The sequence below is a fragment of the Lutra lutra genome, chromosome 8 (assembly GCF_902655055.1).
Source record: "Lutra lutra chromosome 8, mLutLut1.2, whole genome shotgun sequence".
In the NCBI taxonomy this organism is placed as follows: Eukaryota; Metazoa; Chordata; class Mammalia; order Carnivora; family Mustelidae; genus Lutra; species Lutra lutra.
In genome coordinates this window covers 111,554,522-111,579,715 of record NC_062285.1, presented here as the reverse complement: position 1 = coordinate 111,579,715, position 25,194 = coordinate 111,554,522, and the positions used below count along the sequence as shown (strand labels likewise).

The 25,194-nt window shown below is 34.8% G+C and overlaps 1 protein-coding gene and 1 pseudogene across 1 annotated transcript in view; one reads left to right on the top strand and one right to left on the bottom strand.

The window, feature by feature from the left end:
- MGAT4C (MGAT4 family member C) overlaps nt 1–25,194 on the top strand; it is a 746,802-nt gene that overhangs the window by 261,254 nt on the left and 460,354 nt on the right. The window lies entirely within an intron of this gene.
- On the bottom strand, nt 4,877–5,043 carry LOC125108022 (uncharacterized; annotated as a pseudogene).

The following is a 25,194-nucleotide window of genomic DNA, read 5'->3' as shown; positions in this document are numbered from 1 at the left end:
TAGATTGTTGTGTAGTTCTATTTTTAATTGTCTGAGGAAACTCCATTCTGTTTTCCAGAGTGGCTGCACCAGTTTGCATTCCCACAACAGTATAAGAGGGTCCTCCATTTTCCATAGCATCGCCAACACCTGTTTTTTCTTGTGTTGTCGACTTTAGCCATGCTGACAGGTATGAGGTGATATCTCATTGTAGTTTTGATTTGTGATATTGAACATCTTTCATGTATCTGTTGGCCATCTGGATGTCTTCTTTGGAAAAATCTCTATTCATATCTCCTGCCCCTTTTTAATTGAATTATTCATTTTTGGAGTGTTGAGTTTTATAAATTTTTTATAAATTTTAGATTTAACCCTTTATTGCATATGCCATTTGCAAAGATCTTGGAGAAGGTTATTTAAGCTAAGCTACTACATCATAGTTGAAACAGAAATTCTGATTTCTGGCTACTTTGTGAAAATGTATTATGCTAGGAGTAGAAAAATGAGAAGTATTAGGAGACTGTTATACTAATCTAGACAAAAATACAAAGGTAGTATTGATTGGTTATTTGGGTAGGATGGTGACAAATGGTTAGTTTGTTGTATTTTTCTAAATAAGTCTGACAGTATTATCCAAGACATTAAAGGTGGGGTTTGGGTAGGAGAGAATTGAGAATGATGGCTCCCTGTATTTTTGCCTTAAGAACAAGATAGGTTATTTTGTTCTCACCTAGGCTCAGTGTGAGATAGATTCTCCCACCATAGGGGTGGTATGTCTATTGCAGTTTAAATTTCTTTATTTCCTATGTTGAAATACCTACACACACACACACACACACACACGATTAGACTGACTGCCCATCCTGAAACAATCACCATCGTCAAGGATGGTTATTAGTCTCAACCAGTATGTATATAATAGGAATAAGTGGAAAGACATGTCCCAAAGAAGGTTATGGTGGTATACTAAGAAAAAGGAATGGATTCTTATAAATAAAATGTGGGAGGGGGGAATCTATTGTAATGATGAATAAAATGTTCATAAGAAGAGGTTGGATTAAAGATTATTCAAAAATAGAAAAGGATTTGATACTTACTTTGTAGGGAATTTAATGAGAAAAAAAATTTTAAAAACCTGGTGTTGTTGAGAGGGCCCATTTTCTGAGGTAGAGAATTTTTATGGAACTGAAGAAGATGAAGGTGAAAAATGAGCATCACCATGCTGATTAGAAATAATGGGCCACAATTAGGTTAAACTTCATGAAAAGATACTTTGTGAAGAGAGCATGCACTTTTACAGAAAAAATATAATGACTTGAGTCATGTGCATTCTGGAAGCTTTATGAAGTTGTCTTGTGTTAAGAGGATGGTCCCAGCTTACTCTGGGAGTATCCTAAAACTTTCATATGTCTTATGGCTTCTAATGTTACTATCTAGAAATGAAAGTATTCCATATGGTTGATAGCAGGAAATCAGAGTCCATTTCTTACAAGGACAGATTTGATTAGATTTTTTATGCACTAGTACTAAATACGATAAACCACTCTATCAATGAAAATAATAAAAGTAACCACTTCCTTCTTTTAAACATGATTCAGTTACTTTGGTGTAAAACATTGATAAAGGCAATTTTTGTATTCAGCTTCTCCTTTCCTACCCAAAGCATCAAAAATGTCGCATTAATTTTGAAATGACATGGTCTGTAGGTATATACTCCTAAGAGGCTAATTTATCAATGCTTACTTCTTTGGATTTTCTTAGTAGCAACTTGGTTTTGCTAATGACATCAATAATGCAGGAAGAAATTAAGTAATTTAAAATCAATTATAAGGAAGTGCACATTTTGAATTCAAAATAATTGTAATCAACTAAATCCTCAGCAATTATCACCATCTCTATTTATTAGAAATATTTGAATTTTGATAATGCCTGATATTGAAAAAGCTGTGTAATATGTGTTTAAATTTTTAATGCCTCTTCACCTTTGATTTGAGGCTGCAAATGGAAGAGATAAAGTTTGATTATTTTTTTCCTTTTGAGAATAAACCTACTGATATCTACTCTCAAATTAGATCTGGCTGCTAAGGGTATTTTAAAAGTTTCATCACTGTGATTTCATAAGAGACTCATATGGTGGCAGGTACATTTCCTACCATGAACTACAGTGCTTACACAAATACTCTAATTACATGATTCATAAAATATTTAAAAGCCTTGAATGATGAAAGTTTTTAAATGACTAAATGGTGACCTCAATTACACTGAACCATTTAGCTAAAGACATGTTTTTCCATAATCAATCTTAGTCTTTAAATAGAACTTCATGTATTTCCAAATATTTATTTCCTGATTTTCTATGCAATCAGGTTTTATTAACAATTATTCAAACCTGAAAACAGAACATGAAAAACAAAAACAAATGTATCACACTTTCAGAGGTATTTTTTTTAAACCTAAAACATTCTTGTTAGATTTATTGCCACTTAATTTTAGGGATTGACACTCATACTTCTCTATCAAGTACCTTTCTCTAAAAAAAAAAAAAAAAATGAGAAAATGAATCTCAGTATTTTCCCCCACCAGAGTTCATTTGTTTTTTTCAGATAGAATGCCAGTGATTAGTCTAATTATTTTTTATTATATGCAATGGTTTATTGAATGGCATCTATAAGATACTTACTAGGCTAGATCTATGCATTAGGTAGGAAAATTCGCATAACAATTGGGCTTGACTATCTGAAAGATCAAGCCAATCAAAATTTTCTTCTTGTTCATGTTCTGTAGTTAGCAGAAGAGCCACTCAGGACACAGGCTCCTTCCCACTTTTGCCTTCACCATTCCATAAGTCTCCTTGTCAGATGCATCCAGCCAGAGGAGGGAACCATTGGGAAGTTTTCAAGGACTCATGAAAGTGGGTCACGTAATTTTTACTCACTTTCCAAAACTCAGTTATGTAGCCACACTTAAATTCATGTGGGATTAGGAAACAACCTATTGATTTCTGTGCCTAGGATTAAAAAAAGGAATCTAAGTAGTAAATACATTCAAATATATATTTATTTATTATTTTTTCAAGTTTTTATTTAAATTCTAGTTGACTAACATACAGTGTAACATTAGTTTTAGGTGTAGAATTTAGTGATTCAACACTTACATACAACACACAGTGCTTATCATTACTAATGCCCTCCTTAACCCACCACCCACTTAAGCCATTCCCCTCCCAAACTACCTTCCAGTAACCATCAGTTTGTTCTCTATAGTTGAGTGTGTGTCTTGATTTGCCTCTATTTTTTATATGTCAATCTATTTTTATCATAAATTTCACATAGGAGTGAAAGCATATGGCATTTGTCAGTCTCAGACTGATTTATTTTACTTACTGTAATACTCTTTACCTCCATCCACATCATTGCTCAGGACACGATGTCATTCTTTTTTTCTGGCTGACTAATATTCCATTATATGTATATGGCCCACTTTCTTTATCCATTCAGCACTGGATGGCTCTTTCATAATTTGGCTATTGTAGGTAATGCTACTATGAAGATCGGGGTGCATGTATCCCTTCAAGTCAATACTTTTGTATCCTCTGGATAAATACTTAGTAGTACAGATGCTAAATTGTTAGGTAGTTCTATTTTCAAGTTTCTAAGGAAAGCTCCATGTTGTTTTCCAGAGTGGCTGCACCATTTTTGCATTCCCACTAATAGTGTAAGAGGGTTTCCCTTTCTCTGCATCCTCCACAATACCTATTATTCCCTGTGCTGTTGATTTTAGCCGTTCTAACTGGTGTGAGATAATATCTCATTGAATTTTTTATTTGTGTTTCTCTGATAATGAGTTATATTGAGCATCTTTACAAGTATATTTGCTATCTGTATGTCTTCTTTGGAAAAATGTAAGTTCATGTTTTCTGCCCATTTTGTAACTGGATTATCCATTTTTTGGGTGTTGATTTGATAAATTCCTTATATAATTTAGATACTAATCCTTTATCAGATATATCATTTGTAAATATCTTCTCCCATTCTAAAAGTTAAGTTTTCCTGGTTGTTTTCTTCATTGTGCAGAAGCTTTTTATCTTAATGAAATCCCAATAGTTTATTTTTTCTTTTGTTTCCTTCCTCAGGAGACATTTATTAAGAAGTTGCTACAGCTGATGTCAAAGTGGTTACTGTCTGTGTTCTGGGATTTTGATGGTTACAAGTCTTGCATTTAGGCTTTTCATCCATTTTGAATTTATGTCTATGGTATAAGAAAGTGGTCCTGTTTCATCATTTTGCATGTTTCTGTCCAACACCATTTGTTGAAGAGATAGTCTTTTTCTTTTTTTTTTTTTTTTTTTTTGAGATAGTCTTTTTCATATTAGAAAGTCTTTCTTGCTTTGTAGAAGATTAATTAACCATATAATGTGGGTCCATTTCTGGGTTTCTATATCTGGGATTTCCATTGATCTATGTGTCCGTTTTTGTGCCAATACCATATTATCCTGATCACTGCATCTTTGTAATTTAACTTGAAGTCCAGAATTGTGATACCTCCAGGTTTGCTTTACTTTTTCAAGATTGCTTTGGCTATTCTCGGTCTTTTGTCATTCCATACAAGTTTTAGGATTATTTGTTCTAGCTCTGTGGAAAATGCTGGTTGTATTTAGATAGAGATTGTATTAATTGTGTAAATTGCTTTGCATACTATATACATTTTACAGTATTGGTTCTTCTAACCCATGAACATGAAATGTTTTTCCATTTCTTTGTGTCATCTTCAATTTCTTTCATCAGTGTTTTGTAGTTTTCAGAGTACAGATCTTTTACCTCTTGGGTTAGGTTTATTTCTAGGTATTTTATGGTTTTTGGTGCAATTGTAAATGTGATTGACTCCTTGATTTTCTCTTTCTGCTGCTTCATTATTGATATATAGAAATGCAACAGATTTTTATATGTTGATTTTGTATCCTATGATTTTACGGAATGCTTTTATCAGTTCTAGCAATTTTTCAATTAGCAATAATCACGCCTCGGATAAACCTCATTGGCTACGATACTGCCACTGCGCAAAGCTAGTTCTAGCAATTTTTGAGGGGTCTTTTGGGCTTTCTATATAGAATATCATATCATCTGCAAATAATTTAAGTTTGACTTCTTCCTTAATGATTTGGATTCCTTTTATTTTGGAGGCATCAGACTTCCAGTTCTATGTTAAATAACAATGATGAGAGTGGATATGCCTGTCTTGTTCCTGACCATAAAGAAATAATTTTCAGTTCTTCACCATTGAGGAATATATTAGCTGTGGGCTCTTTCATGTATTACCTTTATGATGCTGGCATATATTCCTTCTATCCAACTTTGTTGAGGGTGTTTATCATGAATGGGATGTTGTACTTTGTCCAGTACTTTTCCTGCATCTATTGAGAGAATCATATAGCTCTTATCCATTCTTTTATTAATGTGGTGTATCACTGAATGATTTGTGAATATTGAACCACCCTTGCAGCCCTGGAATAAATCCCACTTGATCACGGTTAATGACTCTTTTAACGTACTCTTGGATTCAGTTTGCTACTATTTTATTGAGAATTTTCCTGTCCAGGTTTATCAGGGATATTTGCCTTTAGTTCTCTTTTCTAGTGGAGTTTTTGTCTAATTTTGGAATCACAAAATGCTGGTGTTGCAGAATGAGTTGGAAAGTTTTCCTTCCATTTCTATTTATTGGAATAGCTTGAGAAGAATAGGTACTAACTCTTCTTTAAGCATTAGGTATAGGGGCATCTGAGTGGCTCAGTCAGTTAAGCATCTGACTCTTGGTTTCAGTGCAGGTTATGATCTCCGGGTCATGAGAATGAGCCCAATCAGGCTCCACACTCGGTATGGAACCTAAAGATTCTTCTTCTGCCTCTGTCCCTGACAAAATAAATTTAAAAGTTTAAAAAATTAAGAAAAAAAAAAGATGTTAAGTAGAATTCTCCTGGGAAGCCATCTGGCCCCAGACTTCTATTTTTTGGTAGATTTTTGATTATTGATTTTATTTCTTTGCTGGTTATCAGTCTGTTCAAGTTTTTATTTCTTCCTGTGTAAGTTTTGGTACTCTATATGTTTCTAGGGAATTATCCATTTCTTCCAGACTGCCCAATTTTTTGGCATATAATTTTTCATAACATTGTCTTTTAATTGTTTATATTTCTGTGATGTTGTTCAGTATCTCTTCTCTCTCATTTATGATTTTATTTACTTGGGTCCTTTCTCTCTCTCTCTCTTTTTTTTTCCCCCTCCTTAATGAGTCTAGTTAAGGGTTTATCAATTTCAATAGTTTTTTAAAAGAACCAGCTCCCAGTTCATTGATCTGTTCTACTGGCTTTTTTGTTTGTTTGTTTCTATATCATTTATTTGTGCTCTAAGCTTTATTACTTTCCTTCTTCTGCTGGCTTTAGGCTTCATTTGCTGGCTTTAGGCTTCATTTGCTGTTCTTTTTCTAGCTCCTTTAGGTGTAAGGTTGGGTTGCATTTTTGACAATTTTCTTGCTTCTTAAGGTAGGCCTGCATATACTTCCCCCTTATAATAGCCTTTGCTGCATCCCAAAGATTTTGGACTATTCTGTTTTCATTTTCCATGTATTTTTTTAAAAAGATTTCTTCTTTAATTTCCTCATTAACACCTTCATTCTTTAGTAGCATGTTCTTTAACCTCCATGTATTCAGAATCTTAATAAATTTTTTCTGTGGTTCACTTCCATTTTCATAGTCTGTGGTCAGAAAATATGCACAGTATAATCTTGATCCTTTTTATACTTGTTGAGGCCTGATTTGTGACCCAGTATGTGATCTATTCTGGAGAATGATCCAGATGCACTCAAAAAGAATGTGTATTCTGCTGGTTTAGGATAAAATGTTCTAAACCTAAAAATGTTTAGGATAAAATAGATCTAAGTCCATCTGGTCCAGTATGTCACTCAAAGCCATTGTTTCTTTGTTGGTTTTCTTCTTAGATATCTGTCCATTGATGTAAATGGGATATTAAAGTTTCCTACTATTCTTGTATTATTATCAATGAGTTCCTTTTTTGTTTGTCTTTAATTCCTTTATATATTTGATCAATCCTACATTGAGGGCATACATATTTACAATTATTAGATTTTCTTGTTGGATAATTCCCTTTGTTATGATACAGTCCCCTTCATCTCTTTGGTTTAAAATCTATTTGTCTGGGGGTGCCTGAGTGGCTAGATTGGTTAAGCAACTGCCTTCAGCTCAGGTCATGATCCTGGAGTCCCAGGATTGAGTCCCACATTGGGCTGCCTGCTCAGCGGGGAGTCTGCTTCTCCCTCTGACCCTCTCCCCTCTCATGCTCTCTCTCTCACTTTCATTCTCTCTCAAGTAAATAAATACAATCTTTAAAAAACTCTGTTTGATATAAGTATGGCTACTCCAGCTTTCTTTTAACATCCATTAGCATGAAAAATGTTTCTCCAGCCCCTCACTTTAAATCTGCAGGTGTCTTTAGGTCTGAAATGAGTCTGTTGTGGTCAGCATATAGATGGGTCTTTGTTTATGTGTTTGTTTATCCATTCTGACATCCTGAATCTTTTGATTGGGGCATTTGGATCATTTACATTCAGAGTGATTATTGATAGATATGAATTTAATGCCATTGTATTACTTGTTAAGTCATTGTTCCTGGAGATTTCTTCTGTTCCTTTCTAGTTTTTGTCACTTTTTGTCACTTTTGGATTTTCTTTCCCACTAAAAGAGTTGTCTTTAACATTTTTTGCAGGGCTGGTTCAGTGGTCACAAGCTCCTTTAGTTTTTGTTTGTCTGGGAAACTATCGCTTCTTTTATTCTAAATGTAGCCTTGCTGAATACAGTATTCTTGGCTGGAGAGTTTTCCCATTCAGCAATTTGAATATATCATGCCACTTTCTTCTGTCCTGTTAAGTTTCTGAGAAGTCTGCTGCTAACCTTATTTTTCTTCCCTTGCAAATTAGGGACTCCTTTCATCTTGCTACTTTTAGGATTTTTTCTTTATCACAGTATTTTGCAAATTTACTACAATCTACCTTGGTGTTAGCCTGTATTTGTTGATTTTGATGGAAGATCTCTATGCCTCATGGATCTGGATGTCTGTTTCCTTCCCCAGATTAGGGAAGTTTTCATCTGTAATTCTCTCTTTTTTGTTTTTCTGGGACTCCTATGATACAAATGTTATTCTGTTTAGTGGAGACACTGAGTTCCCAAAGTCTACTCTTGTGATCCAAGACTTTTCTTTCCCTCTTTTATTCAGCTTCATTATTTCCCATAATTGTATCTTCCATATCACTTATTGATTCCTCTGATTCTATCACCCTGGTGGTCATTATATCCAGTCAGTTTTGGATCTTGGTTATTACATTTTTCATTTCGGCCTGATTGATTTTAAAACTGTTTTATTTCTGTGATAATAGTATCCTTGATGTCTTTTATGCTTTTCTTAAGCCCAAGTTGTATCCTTAATTGTTGCTGTTAAGTCAAGAACAAGCATATTACTTATATCTGTTTCAACTAGATCCCTGTCTGTGGCCTTTTCATGTTCTTTCTTTTGGGTTGAATTCCTGAATCTTGGCATTTTGGCTAGGTCTTTGTCTTCTTCTCTGGGAAAGTCTTTTATGTTTCCTGTTCCTGAGAGTAATGACTTTATGAAGAAAAGGTCATATAATGTCCAGGGCCTGGTGCTTCAGAAAATTTCTCTGGTGTATGCTGGTTGCACTCTGCTGCTGTGCTATGGCCACTCTATCCCTTAGGTCAGTCCTCTGCAGGGATTTATCTTGCCTGCAGTGGGGAGTGTTTGGACCTTGGCCAGAGTGTGTTGAGTTTAACAAGGTATACTCTGCTCTGCTTGTTGAAAGACTGATGCTATTTCCACTAGAACTAAAGTTTTGCATAACTCTATGGTCAGTAGGCATGGTACATGGCAGGGGTGGGGGTAGAGGTTGTGCTGTGCTTCTGGAGGAGGGGCCTGCTGAGCTGGTTCTTACACATGCTTGTCTGAGAAAAGTGGTACCATCAGAACACAGGTTGGTGGGACTTGGTGTAAACAGATTAGGCAGCCAGTGTTTGCACTGTGTTATTTACTGAAGTTGGTTGGTTTATTTTGAGAGAGAGGGGAGGGCAATGGTGCCAGCCAGATTCTTTGTCCTTAGAGAAGGAAGCTCATAGTTGCTGCTGTCAGAGAAAGCCTCCCAGAAGCACAAGAAATTTCCCCTCCTACATCCCAGGCATTTTCCAGATTGCTGCTTTCACACTCTTTGGGTTGTTTGCCTGCTTATAGCAGTGCATTGCATTTTGGGTTCTATCCCTACCAGTTCAGCTGAGTTTTAAAATTCCAAACTTTAGGGACCTGGTGTGGTGTATACCTGTGCTGGTCTTCTAGGGGAGGGTCTGGCTGCACTGGGATTGATTCAGGTTGACCCAGAAGGGCAGTTACACGTGCACACACACACACACACACACACACACACACAAAGGAAGTGGAATTTGGAGAAAGCACCCTAAACAGCCAGTATCTGGGTTAGCTTCCATCAGCAGGTGTCTCTGTCCCCGTGCTGGGGAACAGGGGAGAGAAATGCCACCTGCCTGCCCTTTTGTCCACAGAGGCAATGCCACCTCTTTCAGATACACTCCAAGAAGAGCAGTCTCTCCTAGTGCATCTTATGTGATCCTCAGATCATGCCATCTGCTCCTGGGTTAATTGCCTGCCTTCTCCACAAAAGCACTGCAGAGCCCTCATGGCTCAATACCAGCCATACCACAAACTTCTAAAACTCAAGTCTTTAAGCCCCACTGGTCTCAAAAATTCATAAAAATCAGCCTCCCTCGTTTTCCTAGTCAATGGCATTGAGGAAGTGTTCTCCTTGTGTGATCACCTGTGCACTCCTCTCCTTCTTTCTCATCTTTCTCTGTGACCAGGGCTCCCCCACCTCCACAGCACCCGTGATCTGTTTCTCCCCCAAACCACATCTCTGCAACTCCTACCTTCTGCTATGTGGTCCCTTCTCTTGCTCTAGATTGTGCAGTTTTTTCTGTCACTCCTCAGGTAGATTTCTTGGATATTCAGAATGATTTGATATTTTCCTAGCTGTGTTCAAGTGAAGAGGCAAGTCTATGGTCCTCCTCATAGTTTGCCATCTTAGCTTCTCCCCCATTTAGTAGTACTTTAGATCTATGTTCTTCTAATTTTGATCTCTTTAAAAAGTTGAATAAATAAAGGTCAAATAATACAATGACTATTAGAACTAATGATCTGCATTAGCAAATAAATACAGTATCTTAAATCTATAATAATTATTTCATAATAATAATAATATAATAATATATAATATACAATATATATATAAAATAAGTATATAATAATATAATAATAAAAAGCAACAGTTGACTGTATTTTTCTGTTAGAAATTAAAACTCATTTAAGTCCCTTCAATCTATTAAAAACTTACCAAAATTCTGTTACGATTATGTGATAACAGAGCTTTCATTGTTAATATAGGGACCTATTTAAGATAATTTTAATTACCAAATGAGAATAGGAAGAAATATTCCTAGTTCCACATACTATCCTAAGACTTTAAAAACCTAATCTTGTATTTAATGTTTGAAGAGCTTATGTTTTAATAAAATTCTAAGCAATGGGTCTTCAATGATTATGTTAGTCATTTGATACTGAAAACTACTTGCCATATACATTTACAGAAATGTAGTGTATCTTATTTACTTTTCTGGTAGATAGCACAGTGGCTGCCACATCCAAGGCCTTTACTATATGCATTTGCTGAATGAATGAATGAATGGATGGAACGTTTTGTGTGTATAGCCTATACATTGATTTCAGAGTGCTGTGACACATATTTAATTTAGGTCATCTGTTCCTTAATATATGTTACTCAATCTTGGTCCTATCCTTGCTTTTTCAAGGGAAAACATAAGGGGAAATTTGCTTTGGTGCAATGAGTAGGCAGAAAAGACTTTTGGGAGAGAATAAGATTCTCAAGAATGCAGGACTTTATGATTGGACAACATTGGCAATGTACCTTAAAGTGTTTACATGTAATGCTGGAAGACATATTAAAGATAGGATTCGATGCTTTTAAGAATGCTTTTAAGAAGAAATATCTGAAGTTAGTTGAACAACAAGAATGAGGGCAATGTTCTGGGCAAGAGAACAGTGTGAGCAAAGGTCCCTTGAAAGAAAATCAGGGTAGGAAAATAAAAGTTAAGTCATTGTGGCTACCATTTTGTTATGTAAGCCCTCTGTCTCATCAATTCCATATTAACTGCTACCACAAAAAGCTTCCAACAATTATATTTTATCCCATCATTTTTCTTTTCATTCATTCATTCATTCAACATATAGTGAACATCTTCTATCTAGATACTACATAAATTACTGGGGAGTACAATGACAGTTAAAAACAATCCTCAATCTTATAAGGAAAGCAAAAGTAAATAACCAATTAAAATGAAAACCTTTACCTTAAAAGAGTAAAGAAAGTGCTGTGGGAATATGTGTAAATGAGTTGCTAATTGTTCTTAAACGAGAAGAAAATTTGAGAGAAGCTTTTCAGAAGAAATAGAGTTTAAGCCAAATCTTAAAAGAAGAATGGGTATAACAGGCAAATGAGGAAGTGGAGTGGAAAAGCTTTTCAAGTGTTGTAAACAGCCTGTTTAAGGAATACTGATGTGGTATGTTTATGAAGCTATGGTAGCTGGTGTGTTTTATAGTCATAGAGGGCATGGCAGTGAGAAGTGAGTTGAGAAGAACAGACAGGACCACATGCAGACAGTGAATTTTATTCTGTATTCAGGAAAGGGCTATTTAGAATTTTAAGCAGAAAAATAAATTGATTTAATTTACATTTCATAAAGATCACTCTTAACGATTCTGTGGAGAATGGTGGGAGAGGCTTGGGTGAACAAGAATGAAACCAAGTAGATTTTCAGTCTCTGCCAAGGGACTGAAGTCCCTAAATTAAGGAAGTTCCATATAAAAACAGAGGAGTGGATTGATTCAGAAAATAATAGAATCACTCTCTAAACTGCAAATGAGTCCCTGTTGTCTAATGAATAAAATATATTTCCCTTACCTTTACACTCAAAACCCTTCATTGTTTTCTCTCAATGTATCATTCTAGCTAAACTATACTTCTGATGATACTTGGGCTCCATGAATCATTTGCTCTTTCCTTTAGGAATCTTGATTTTTTTTTTTCTCTGTTTAGGAAATGGACACCACACATTAATCAAATGGCAATTTTAACAGTAAATACTTTTTAGAATAAAATCTTCTTTATTAAATGATAGCCTCTATTAAGGAGAAATCAAATCCTATATTTTTGATCCTGTTCACTCACAGTAAACAGAATGTCCTGAAATTTTTTCTGTCAATATAGTGCGAATAAATGTATAAATGAAATATTATTATTAGACCTAGTATTTGTTTTCTTTTGAAATTCCAAAGCAAGAGTAATTAGCAAAATTGAATGAAGCATCAAAAATATGTGTACTCTGGTAAATAAACTGGAAAATTTATAAATTCTATGGGAAAACCAAAATAATGAACTTTATCATATGTGATTATGACTTCACTGGACCTCTTCATGAAACTCTGCCATCTTTGCAACTTTATCAGTAAAAAGCAATTGACTTTGAAGATTGAAAAAAACTTACTTCTGAAAATCTAATCTCTTGTAAATAAGAAAATATTGAAAATTCTATATTTGCAAATAATATATTTCTACCTCAATGCTTTCTTAAAAATAAAAAAGTTTAGAATTCTTTTGAACAAATATATAAATCATGAAGGTAGAAAATGTAATTGCTTTCATAATCATGTAAATTCTAATCCTTTGATGATTTTATCACCTTTTATGAGCTTATGCTTATTCCAAGAATTTATTTGTGGCTAAAAACAAAGATTCATCCACTTTGTCAAATTGATTATTATAGAAAAATGTTATGACTGTCTGCTGAGAATTTAAGACTAATTTGATAGCAGCATTCAGAATCTCTCTTTAAAGGTAACTTCACTGGAATGTGATAACATCTATAAATTTTACCACTCAAACATATTTACAGAAATGTAGCTAATTAAATTTTTATATAAAATCAGAATAGTGTTGCTCTAATGCTTATATAAAATAGAAATATCCTTGTTAAATCTAGTAATGCCCTAGGGAAACTTTTGTAGTGAAAGTACAACTTATTTTGATTTATTCTTCTCTCTAAAAGGAAAGATATGTGGGTGTGTATGTGCATATGCTTGTGTGTGTGTGTGTGTGTGTAGTGGAAAAAGTTAAAAAATATAAGTAATAAAATAAGGAATTTGGTCCATAATCTAGAAACTATTACTATTAAGTATATTTTAATATATGCTCTGTTAGTATTCTTTATTATGTATTTTTAAAAATGTATTATATCTACATATCATGTTTTAAATATTTGTACTTAAAACTAAACTGTCTTTTCAAATGATTAAATATTCTTCTTCAAATTCATTTTAAGTGCCTCACTATTATACTATTTCATATATGTGTCATAATATACTTGATTTTATCCATGTTGCTGGACATGTAGTATGCTTCCAATTCTTTGTGCATAACTATGTTTTTGCAGTGCTACTGCTATGCAGATTTTTGCCTCTCCAGATTGTGCATCTTTTTTGGCATTTTCTTTTAACATGAACTGTAGAAATAGAAATGCTATTCCAAAGCAAAATGTGCACACATATATTACTATCAATCTATTTTGATTCACTGAACTGCAGAAGGGTTGTACCAATGTACAATCTTGCCAACAGGGCTTGAGAGCAATAACTTCCCTCACTTCACTACTAAGTTTGTAACTTTAAAGCAATCTTTGCCAATTCAATTGGTACTGGTTATTAATACGTTCAGAACACCATTATTCCTGACTCCCATAGGACCCTGTTATCCAAGTTAAAAAGAAAAAAAAGAGCTGTACACTTTCACCAAGATAGTTGTAAAAAGGAAATTAACTAAATGTAAATATTTCTCATATAAAGCATTAAAATTTATAACATTTTTAACATAAAATTTATTTATTTATTTATTTATTTATATTTTATTATGTTCAGTTAGTCATCATATAGTACATCATTAGTTTTTGATGTAGTTCAATGATTCGTTAGTTGCATATAACACCCAGTGCTCATCACAACACATGCCATCCTTAATACCCATCCCCTGGCTATCCCTTCCCCCCATCCCCTTCCCTTTGAAACCCTCAGTTGATTTCTGGAGTCAATAGTCTCTCACGGTTTGTCTTCCTCTCTGATTTTCCCCTTCTTCAGTTTTCCCTCCTTTCCCCTATGGTCTTCTGTGCTATTCCTTATGTTCCACATATGAATGAAACCATATGGTAATTGTCTTTCTCTGCTTGATTTATTTCACTTAGCATAATCCTCTCCAGTTCTATCCATGTCAATGCAAATGGTGGGTATTCATCCTTTCTTATGGCTGAGTAATATTCCATTTTATATATGTACCACATCTTCTTTATCCATTCATCTGTTGAAGGACATCTTGGCTCCTTCCACAGTTTGGCTCTTGTGGACATTGCTGCTATGAACATTGGGGTGCATGGGTCCCTTCCTTTCATTACATCTGTATCTTTGGGGTAAATACCTAGTAGTACAATAGCTGGGTCATAGGGCAGCTATAGTTTTAACTTCTTGAGGAACCTCCATACTGTTTTCCAAAGTGGCTGTATCAGCTTGCATTCCCACCAATAGTGTAAAAGTGTTCCTCTTTCCCCACATCCTTGCCAACATTTGTTGTTTCCTGCCTTGTTAATTTTTGCCATCCTAACTGGTGTAAGGTGGTATCTCATTGTGCTTTTGATTTGAATTTCCCTGATGGCTAGTAATGTTGAACATTTTTTCATGTGTCTGTCAGCCATTTGTCTTCTTTGGAGAAGTGTCTGTTCATGTCTTCTGCTATTTATTGGCTGGATTATTTGTTTTTTGGGTGTTGAGTTTGAGAAGTTCTTTATAGATCTTGGATACCAGCTTTTTATCTGATATGTCATTTGCAACTATCTTCTCCCATTTTGTGGGTGGACTCTTAGTTTAATTGATTATTTCCTTTACTGTGCAGAAGCTTTTTATCTTCATGAAGTCCCAAAAAGTTCATTTTTGCTTTTGTTTCCCTTGCCTTTGGAGATGTATTTTGAAAGAAGTTGCTGTGGCTGATGTAAAAAAGATTATTGCTTATGTTCTTCTCAAGAATTTTGATAGATTCCTGTGTCACATTGAGATCTTTTATCCATTTAGAGTTTATCTTTGTGTATGGTGAAAGAGAATGATCAAGTTTCATTTTTCTATACATAGCTGTCCAATTTTCTCAGCACCATTTATTAAAGAGACTGTCTTTTTTCCACTGGATATATTTTCCTGTGTTGTCGAATATTATTTGACTATAGAGCTGAAGGTTCATATTTGGACTCTCTACTCTGTTCCATTGGTCTACGTGTGTTTTTGTGCCAGTACCGTGCTGTCTTCTTAATCACACCTTTGTAGTAAAGCTTGAAATCAGGTAACGTGCTGCCCCCAGCTTTTTCTTTTTTAGCATTTCCTTAGCAATTCAGGGTCTTTTCTGGTTCCATACAAATTTTAGGATTATTTGTTCCAGCTCTTTGAAAAATGCCAATTGTATTTTAATAAGGATGCCATTGAAAGTGTAGATTGTTCTAGGGAGCATAGTCATTTTAACAATGTTTATTCTTCTAGTCCATGTACATGGAAGGTTTTTCCATATTTTTGTGTCTTCCTCAATTTCTTTCATAAGTATTTTGTAGTTTCTGGAGTATAGATCCTTTACCTCTTTGGTTAAGTTTATTCCTAGGTATCTTACAGTTTTTGGCGTTATCGTAAATGGAATTGATTGCTTAATTTCTCTTTCTATAGTTACATTGTTAGTGTATAGAAAAGCAACTGATTTCTGTGCATTGATTTTGTATCCTGCCACATTGCTGAATTGCTGTATGAGTTCTAGTAATTTGAGGGTGGAGTCTTTTGGGTTTTCCACAGAAAGTATCATATTATCTGTGGAGAGAGTTTGACTTCTTCTTTGCCAATATGAATGCCTTTTATTTCTTTTTGTTGTCTGATTGCTGATGCTAGAACTAGTACTATGTTGAACAATAATGGTGAGGGTGTGCTCCTGACCTTATGGGAAAAGCTCTTAGCTTTTCCCCATTGAGAATATTTGCCATGGGCCTTTCATAGATGGTTTTTATGATACTAAGGAATATTCCCTCTATGCTACACTGTGAAGAGTTTTAATCAGGAAAGGATGCTGTATTTTGTCAAATGCTTTTTCTGCATCAGTTGAGAGGATTATATGGTTCTTGTCTTTTATTAATGTGCTCTATCAAGTCGTTGATTTGTGAATGTTGAACCACCCTTGCAATCCAGGAATAAATCCTATGTAGTCTTGATGGATAATCCTTTTACTGTTCTGTTGGATCCTATTAGCTAGGATCTTGTTGAGTATTTTGGCATCCATGCCCAAGGATACTGGTCTGTAATTCTCTTTTTTGGTGGGATCTTTGCTTGGTCTTGGGATCAGGGTAATGCTAGCCTCATAGAATGAGTTTGGAAGTTTTCCTTTTGTTTCTGTTTTTTGAAACAGCTCCAGTAGAATAGGTATGATTTCTTCTTTAAATGTTTGGTAGAATTCCCTTGGGAAGCCATCTAGTCCTGCACTCTTGTTTTTTGGGAAGTTTTTGATTTCTGCTTCAATTTTGTTACTGGTTATTGGACTATTCAGATTGTTTATTTCTTCCTGTTTTAGTCTTGGTAGTTTATAAGTTTCCAGGAAGGTACTGATTTCCTCCAGGTTGCTTAATTTATTGGCATATAGTTCCTGGTAATGATTTCTTTAAGATTTTATTTAATTAATTAATTATTTTATTTTTTTATTTGAGAGAGAGTGAGAAAGAACATGATAAGGGAGAAGGTCAGAGAGAGAGGCAGACTCCCCATGGAGTTGGAAGCCCAATGTGGGACTCAATCCCAGGACTCTGGGATCATGACCTGAGCTGAAGGCATTCACTTAACCACTTAGCCACCCACACACCCCCTGGTAATAATTTATAATAATTGTTTCTATTTCCTTGGTGTTAGTTCTGATCTCTCCCCTTTCATTCATGATTTTATTAATTTGGGTCATTTCTCATTTCTTTTGGGTAAGCTAGCCAGAGGTTTATCGATCTTGTTGATTCTTTCAAAGAACCAGCTTCTAGTTTCATTCATCTGTTCTACTGTTTTAGTGGTTTCTATTTCATTAATCTCTGCTCTAATCTTTATTATTTATCTTCTCCTGCTTGGTTTAGGTTTTATTTGCTGTTCTTTCTCCAGCTCCTTTAGGTCTAAGGTTAGCTTGTGGATTTGAGATTTTTTTACTTTTTTGGGAGAGGCTTGGATAGCTATATATTTCCCCCTTAGGACCACCTTTGCAGCATCCCATAGGTTTTGTACTGATGTGTTTTCATTCTCATTGGTTTCCATGAATTGTTTAAGTTCTTTCTTAATTTTCTGGCTGACCCAATCATTCTTTAGCAGGACACTTTTATTTCTAAGTGTTTGAATCCCTTTCAAATGTTTTTCTTGTCCTTGAGTTCCAGTTTCAAAGCACTGTGGTCTGATAACATGCAGGGAATAATCTCAGTCTTTTGGTATTGGTTGAGACCTGATTTGTGAGCCAATATGTGATCTATTCTGGTGAATGTTCTGTGTGCACTTGAGAAGAATGAGTATTCTGTTGTTTTAGGGTGGAATGCTCTGTATGTATCTATGAGGTCCATCTGGTCCAATGTGTCATTCAAAGCTCTTGTTTCTTTGTTAGTCTTCTGCTTAGATGATCTGTCCATTGCTGAGAGTGGCGTGTTGAGGTCTCCTACTATTAATGTATAATTATCAATTTGGTTAACAGTTGGCTAATATAGTTGGCTGCTCCCATCTTGGGGACATAGATATTTACAATTGTTAGATTTTCTTGTTGGATAGACCCTATAAGTATGATATAGTGTCCCTCTACATCTCTTACTACTGTCTTTCATTTAAAATCTAATTTTTCTGGTATGAGAATTGCTACCTCTGCTTTCTTTTGAGGTCTATTGGCATGAAAAATGGTTCTCCATTCCCTCACTTTCAATCTGAAGGTGCCTTTAGGTTCAAAATGAGTCTCTTGTAGACAGCATATGGATGGATATTGTCTTTTTATCCAGTCTGCAACCCTGTGCCTTTTCATGTGCTCATTGAGGCCATTCATGTTGAGGATAACTATTAAAAGATGAATTTAGTGCCATTATATTGCCTGTAAAGCCCGTGTTTCTATAGATTGTTTCTGTAAATTTCTGGTCTAGATTATTCTTGGGGTGTTTCTTCTTTTATGGAATCCCCCTTAATATTTCTTGCAGGGCTGGCTTGGTGATCACATATTCTTTCAGTTTCTGCCAGTCTTGGAAGCTCTTTGTCTCTCCATTCATTCCGAATGACAGTCTTGCTGGAGAAAGTATTCTTGGCTATATATTCTTCTCATTTAGTACCCTGGACATGTCTTGCTAGCTCTTTCTGTCTTGCCATGTCTCTGGGGACCATTCTGATGTTATTCTGATGTTCCTCCCTCCATATGTAAGAAATCTCTTCTGCCTAGTTACTCTCAGGATAGCTTCCTTTGTTCTAAGATTTGCAAGTTTTACTATTATATGCTAGGGTATTTGTCTGTTTTTATTGCTCTTGGGTGGAGTCCTCTCTACTCTTGGACATGAATGCTTGTTTCTTTCTCTAGACTAGGGAACTTCTCATCTACAATATGCTGAAATATACCTTCTAGCCCTCTCTGTTTCTCCACCCACTCAGGGATCCCAGTAATTCTGACATTGGAACATTTCATGACATCACTGAATTCTCTAAGTCTGATCTCATGGGCTTCTAGCTGCTTATCCTTAGCCTCCTTGGCTTCCTTCCTTTCTATCACTAATTTGTTCTTCTGCCTCATTTACCCTGGCTGTTAGAGTATCCAGTTTAGACTGCATCTCATTCATAGCATTTTAAAGTTCATCCTGGTTAGATCTCACTTCTGCCCTGAGATTCTATATTGTCACTAGTGGTTTTCTCAAGCCTCACTATCAACGTCATAATTGCTGCTCTGAATTCTATCTCTAACATCTTGCTTATATCCATATCCATTAGGTGTGTGGCAGAGGCCATTGCCTCTGGTTCTTTTCTTAGTTGGGAGTTCCTCCTCCTAGTCATTCTTTTGAAGGATGGTTGAGGGAATGTACAGAGTCCGAATTATCAGCCATGACACAAGCAAGATGCACCGTAGGAAAATCTGGAGCATCGGAAACCACCACCAAAAAAACAAAGTCAAAATGAAACAGAAGAGTAAAATTTATAAAATTAAAAAGAAAATTGAAAAAAAATGTTTAAAAAAGGGGTGACTAGAAGGGGGGCTATAATCTCTTAATGTAGAGAAATAGGGTGTTTCAGTTGTTCCTGGGTATATTTTGTTCTGTTTGTAGAGGACACTACTTCCCAAAATTACAAGGACAATAAAACTTGTGTCTATATATATAAATATAAAGGTAGTATTGAATAGGGAAAAAAAGAGTACAATGAGGTATATATCTATAAAAAATATAGGTGTGATGAGGGGGTAGGAGAAGAATAAATGTAACAAGATGGGATTGGGAGGGAGACAAACCATAAGTGACTCTTAATCTCACAAAACAAACTGAGGGTTGATGGGGGGGAGGGGGGTTGGGAGGGGGGGTGGGGTTATAGATATTGGGGAGGGTATGTGCTATGGTGAGTGCTGTGAAGTGTGTAAACCTGGCGATTCGCAGACCTGTACCCCTGGAGATAAAAATATATGTTTATTAAAAATAAAATTTTAAAAAAAATAGGTGTGAAAAAGTACCAAAAAAGCTACTATGAAATACATAAGTTGTTATATTAGACGTCTAGTTGAAATAAGAAAAAAGGTAAAAAGAAAAAACAGTGAAACAGCATAGAGAAATAATAAAGAGAAAAAGAGTTGTATCTAAAAAATAAACAAACTGTGAGGCAATGCCTTGAGCTCAATATACTGTTTTTTCCTGGTGTTGGGCTTTTACAGTTATATGGGGACCATAGGGATGTCATCCTCTTGTTCTTCCAGCTTGTCTTTTGGGGGAGTGGCCTTGCCATGCTGTTTCTCATTAAAGCAGAGTTGCCCTACCCCCGTCAGGGGTCTGGGCTTAGTGGAAACTGTTTTTTTTTTGAGCTTTTGTTCTGTAGTGGCTTTCCATACCTCTTCTGCAGTATGGAAATGTGTGGCAAAATGGCCGCACCCAAACCTCTGGCCCAGAGTGAGACATCTCAGTCTGTTACCTTCACTTAACCCTCCAAGACATAGTCTCCTTTTCTGTTGCTGAATACCACAGCCTCCCACAGTCCACGACCACAGTGACTCAGTGGTTGTCCCAGGGCTCCAGGTGTGTCCCTGCCCTTCGTGCTTCTAAAACCATGAGTGGCTTCAGACTTGTAGGGGCTTGTGTGCATGGGTACACCCAGCTCCTGGATCCTGCCTGGGCACTGCTCTAAAGCCCTTTCCATCCCACTACCCCTCTGCAAGTTTTTGCCTATCCCCAGAGTAGGACACTTTTGTGCTCTGGTGTTTTATCATTTTTCAGATGCCCCTTTATGGAGGCTCCCTCCCTTTCTGTTTATCTTTCAGTATCTCACCGCAGATTCACAACTCTGCCCTTCCTACCTCATGACAAGGAGTGTTTTTCTGCTTGTAGAGATCCAGATATATATTCTTACATCTCAGGCTGATTTCATGGGTGTTCAGAATGGTTTGATAGATATTCAGCTAAATTCAGGGGACCAGTTGAAATGGGGTCCCCTCCTCTGCCATCTTGCTTCTCTCCTTATAACATTTTAAACAGTAGATGGTTATTAGGTTAACATTTACTTTGAAACCCAGATATCTTATATACGGTCTCTTTGGGGTCTGTTATGTTATCTATGATTATGTTTTATTTTGTAATGTTGTTCTCCATTGAAAGATTTCATTTCTCACATTCTAACCTTCTCACAATATGAGGTGGCTTCAAGGTGGCTGGATATTTTGGGATGTATGAAAGAGTCCATATGGGATTAAGGAAAAACAAAGTGTATCTTTTCAAATTTAGAAGGATTTTTAAAAGCAAAACAAAAACAAGTTCTTGTTTTCTAGGCAGAGAGCATCAGTAACAGCAAAAAAAAAAAAATCACATATTGTGTATGAATTGTTGCATTGAGGTGAAGGGATATAATGAATTATAACAATGTTTATTTTTTATGTTGTGTATCTCTAAAATGAGCATGTGGATTTTGTAATTTAATTCTTACAATCACTATTGGTGGGATATAATTATGAATTTTGTTCCCAGGTCAGAAACCTCTAGCTGAAAAATTAGATTTTATTTGATGCAATTCACAAAGTAAGTTACTCTCTGACCAAGGATTTAACCCTAAATCTTAAATGAAGTCTAATTCATAGGGCTAGAAGGAGGCCTTTGTTTCAGGGGTTGTCCTGAAATAACCTTAGGAAACCAAATCTAGTAGTAGTTAAATTACTTGCCCAGAGTAATTTAGGGAGTCAAGGAAAAAATCAAAATGTGCTTATTTCTCTATGAGAAACATCATATATATATATTTATATATATATAAAATTTTCTGAAATATGTTGCATCTGATCGATTGTGCCATCCCTGTCCAATAAAAATATGTTGCATGCTACATTTGTAATTTGATATTTTCTGGTTAGATCACCTTTAAAAAAGTAATGGCAAGTATGTGGAGAAATTGGAACACTTGCACCCTGTTGGTGGGAATGCAGACTGACACAGCTGCTATGGAAAAGAATATGGACATTCTAAAAAGTTAAAATTAGAATTACCATATTATTCAGCAATCCAAATTTTGGATATTTGTGCAATAGATTGAAATCAGGGACTTGAAGAGATATTAGCAGTATTGTCATCTGTTGCATTACCATACATTAATTATTAAGCAGCAGAAAGAGAGATTAAGGAAACAATTCCAAACAAATTCCATTTACAATTCCACTAAAAATAATAAAATACCTAGGAACAAACTTCACCAAAGAAGTGAAAGACCTGTAATCTTAAAACTATAAAGCACCAATGAAAGAAATTGAAGATGAATATGGAAACAACCTTAACGTCCATTAGCAGAGAAATATATAAAGAAACTGTGGTATATTGATACAAAGAAATACTGTTGAATTTTGAAAACAAAGGAAATTCTATAATGTGTGAGAACATGAATATGTTCTTCATAATATTAAACTGAACGAAATAAACCAGTCCTTTTTGTCCCAAAGAGGACAAATACAACATGATTCTACTTATATGAATGAGGTATCTAAACAGATTCATAGAATCAGAGTGAAAGATTGTTACTTGGGAGGTAGAAATAGGGAGTTATAATCAACAGGTGTAAAATTTCAGTCAAGCAAGATGAATTCACTTTAGAGATTTACTATACAGCTTTGTTCCTAAAGTGAACAATAATATATTATTAAAATTTTGTTGAGAGTAGGTTTCATATTAAGTGTTCTTGCCATAATTAAAAAAAAAAGTTTGAAAACAATTATTTTACTGGAAACCACAGACTTCTTCAGTAATGAATGTCAAAATACAATTTATATTATCTTGAACCAGATACATTGTGAAGCAGCAGTTGTATTTATTCACTTCCACAAAATAGATTTGAAAAAGAGCATCATTATTATGTTAGTGAATGAGGTGATTCAGGAGCACATTGCCTCACCTAAAATGCACATTATTCTTTTATCTTCAAGAAACTTAAGGCCCTTGAAAATTGTGTATACATATTCATAGTATACTGAAACATCTGGACTACGTTTATAATAATCAAGGACCTTAAATTTCTCAAAGCTAGGAAAATAGTGTGTATTTTAGTTGAAGACACAAACACACACACAAAATGAATGGCTATCCTTTTAAATTGCCAGGCTATGTTTCTCACACTTTAGAATGTTTCAGAATCTTATTTTACATAAAATAAAAATACGATTGTGAGTTTCTCCTAAAAATCTTATGTGTGGGAATGACTCAGATTAGCATTGGTTTTAAATTTCATTATAAAACTAACTGCTAAGTTATATGTAAAAGACAGTCATCCAATATATTATGTACTGATGTAAAACTGACCAACTGATAAATTAATTTAGGTTCTTTTCTTTTTCTAAGGTTATTGGTAATAATAAGTAAGTATTAAAAACATTGTGATGTTCAGTTTTCATTCAGAGTAATCTCCAACGCATGATTTTTCTATTCCCTCTTTTGCAACTTGGGTTTTTGGGATGCTTCCATACTGTAAATTTCATTTTGAGATTTAATCATACCAACTATTGCAGTTTGACACAAATAACTTTTTTTTCCTGTTTTATTAAGAAATAATTGACTGGCAGGCATACTGTGGAGATATTGGGTTTTGTGCTAGGCTACTTCAATAAAGCAAATATCACAATAAAATAAGTCAAGTTAATTTTTTGGTTTTCCAGTTCATAAAAAGCTATATTTATACTATACTATAGTTTTTAAAATATGCAATAGTGTTATGTCTTAAAAAAAACCCAATATACATGTCTTAATTAAAAATACTTTATTGATAAAAATGCTAACCATCATCTGAGCTTTCTATCATGCATTATCTTTTTGCCAGAAAAGGGTCTTATGTCAATATTAATGGCTCCTGACTGATCAGGGTGGTGTGTGCCGAAAGTTGGGGTGTCTTTGGCAGTTTATTAAAATAAAACAATAAAGTTTTCCACAAAGACTGACTTTTATTTTCATAAGTAATTTCTTGTTAGTATATGATACAGGTTGATAACATTCTACCCACAGTAAAACTTGTTTCAAAATCAGAGACAATCCTCTCAACCCCTTCCACTGCTTTGTCAACTAAGTTTATGTAATATTCTAATTATTTTGCTGTCATTTCAACAGTCAACACAGCATCTTCACCAGAGTCAATTCTGTCTCCAGAAACCACTTTCTTTGCTCATCCATAAGAAGCAATTCTTCACCCATTAAAATTTTTACATGAGATTTCAGCAATTCAGTCACATCTTCAGGCCTACTTCTAAATCTAGATAGTGAAAAAAATTTGAAATATTGTGAGAATTACCAAAATGTCACACATAAACATGAAGTGAACAAAGGTTGTTGGAAAAATGGTGCCTGCCAATAGACTTGCTCGATGCAGGGTTGCCACAAACTTTCAAATTGTAAAAAACATGATATCTGAACAGTGAATAAAGTAAAGTATAATAAAACGAAACAAGGTATGCTTTCTATCATTGTATAAGTTTAAGACCTAGAGCACTAGACTTTGATTTAAATTTAATGTGAAAGAATATCATAGTAAGTTCAGCTAACATCCATCTTCTCATATAGATGCAATTGAAAGAAAAGAAAAAAAAACAGCAGAATAAAATAAAGAAAAATTTGTGATGAGAGCTGTTAGGTTTACTCTGTTAATAACTTTCCTATATATTATACAACAGTGGCAGCTGTAGTCATCACACTAAACATTACATCCCTAGTCCTTATTTATCTTATTATTTGAAGTTTGTACTTTTGGGCCACCTTCCTCTGATTTCCCCTCCCCCCCACCATCTGCCTCTCATAACCACAAATCTGATCTCTATTTTTATGATTTTGGATTTTTTTTAAGTTTGGTTTTGTTTAGATTCTAAAGATAAGAGCGATCATACAGAGTAAGATAATACAGTATATATTTTTTGTCTTACTTCACTTAGCATAAAGCCTGCAAGTTCTACCCATGTTGTTGCAAATAGTTGGATTTTTCTGTTTTGTTTTTGTTTTTTTATGGCTAAGAAATATCCATATCTATAACATATATCTATCATATATATTTTCTGTTCTCCATTTCATTTATTTCTGTTCTAACCTTTATTATTTCCTTTCTTCTGCTAACTTTGGCTCAATTTTTGTTTTTCTAGTTCCTTAAGGTGTGTCAGGTTGTTTATTTATGATCTTTCTTGCTTCTTAATGTAGATGTTTATTGTTGTGAACTTCTCTCTTAGAGTTGCTTTTGCTGCATTCCACAAGTTCTGATA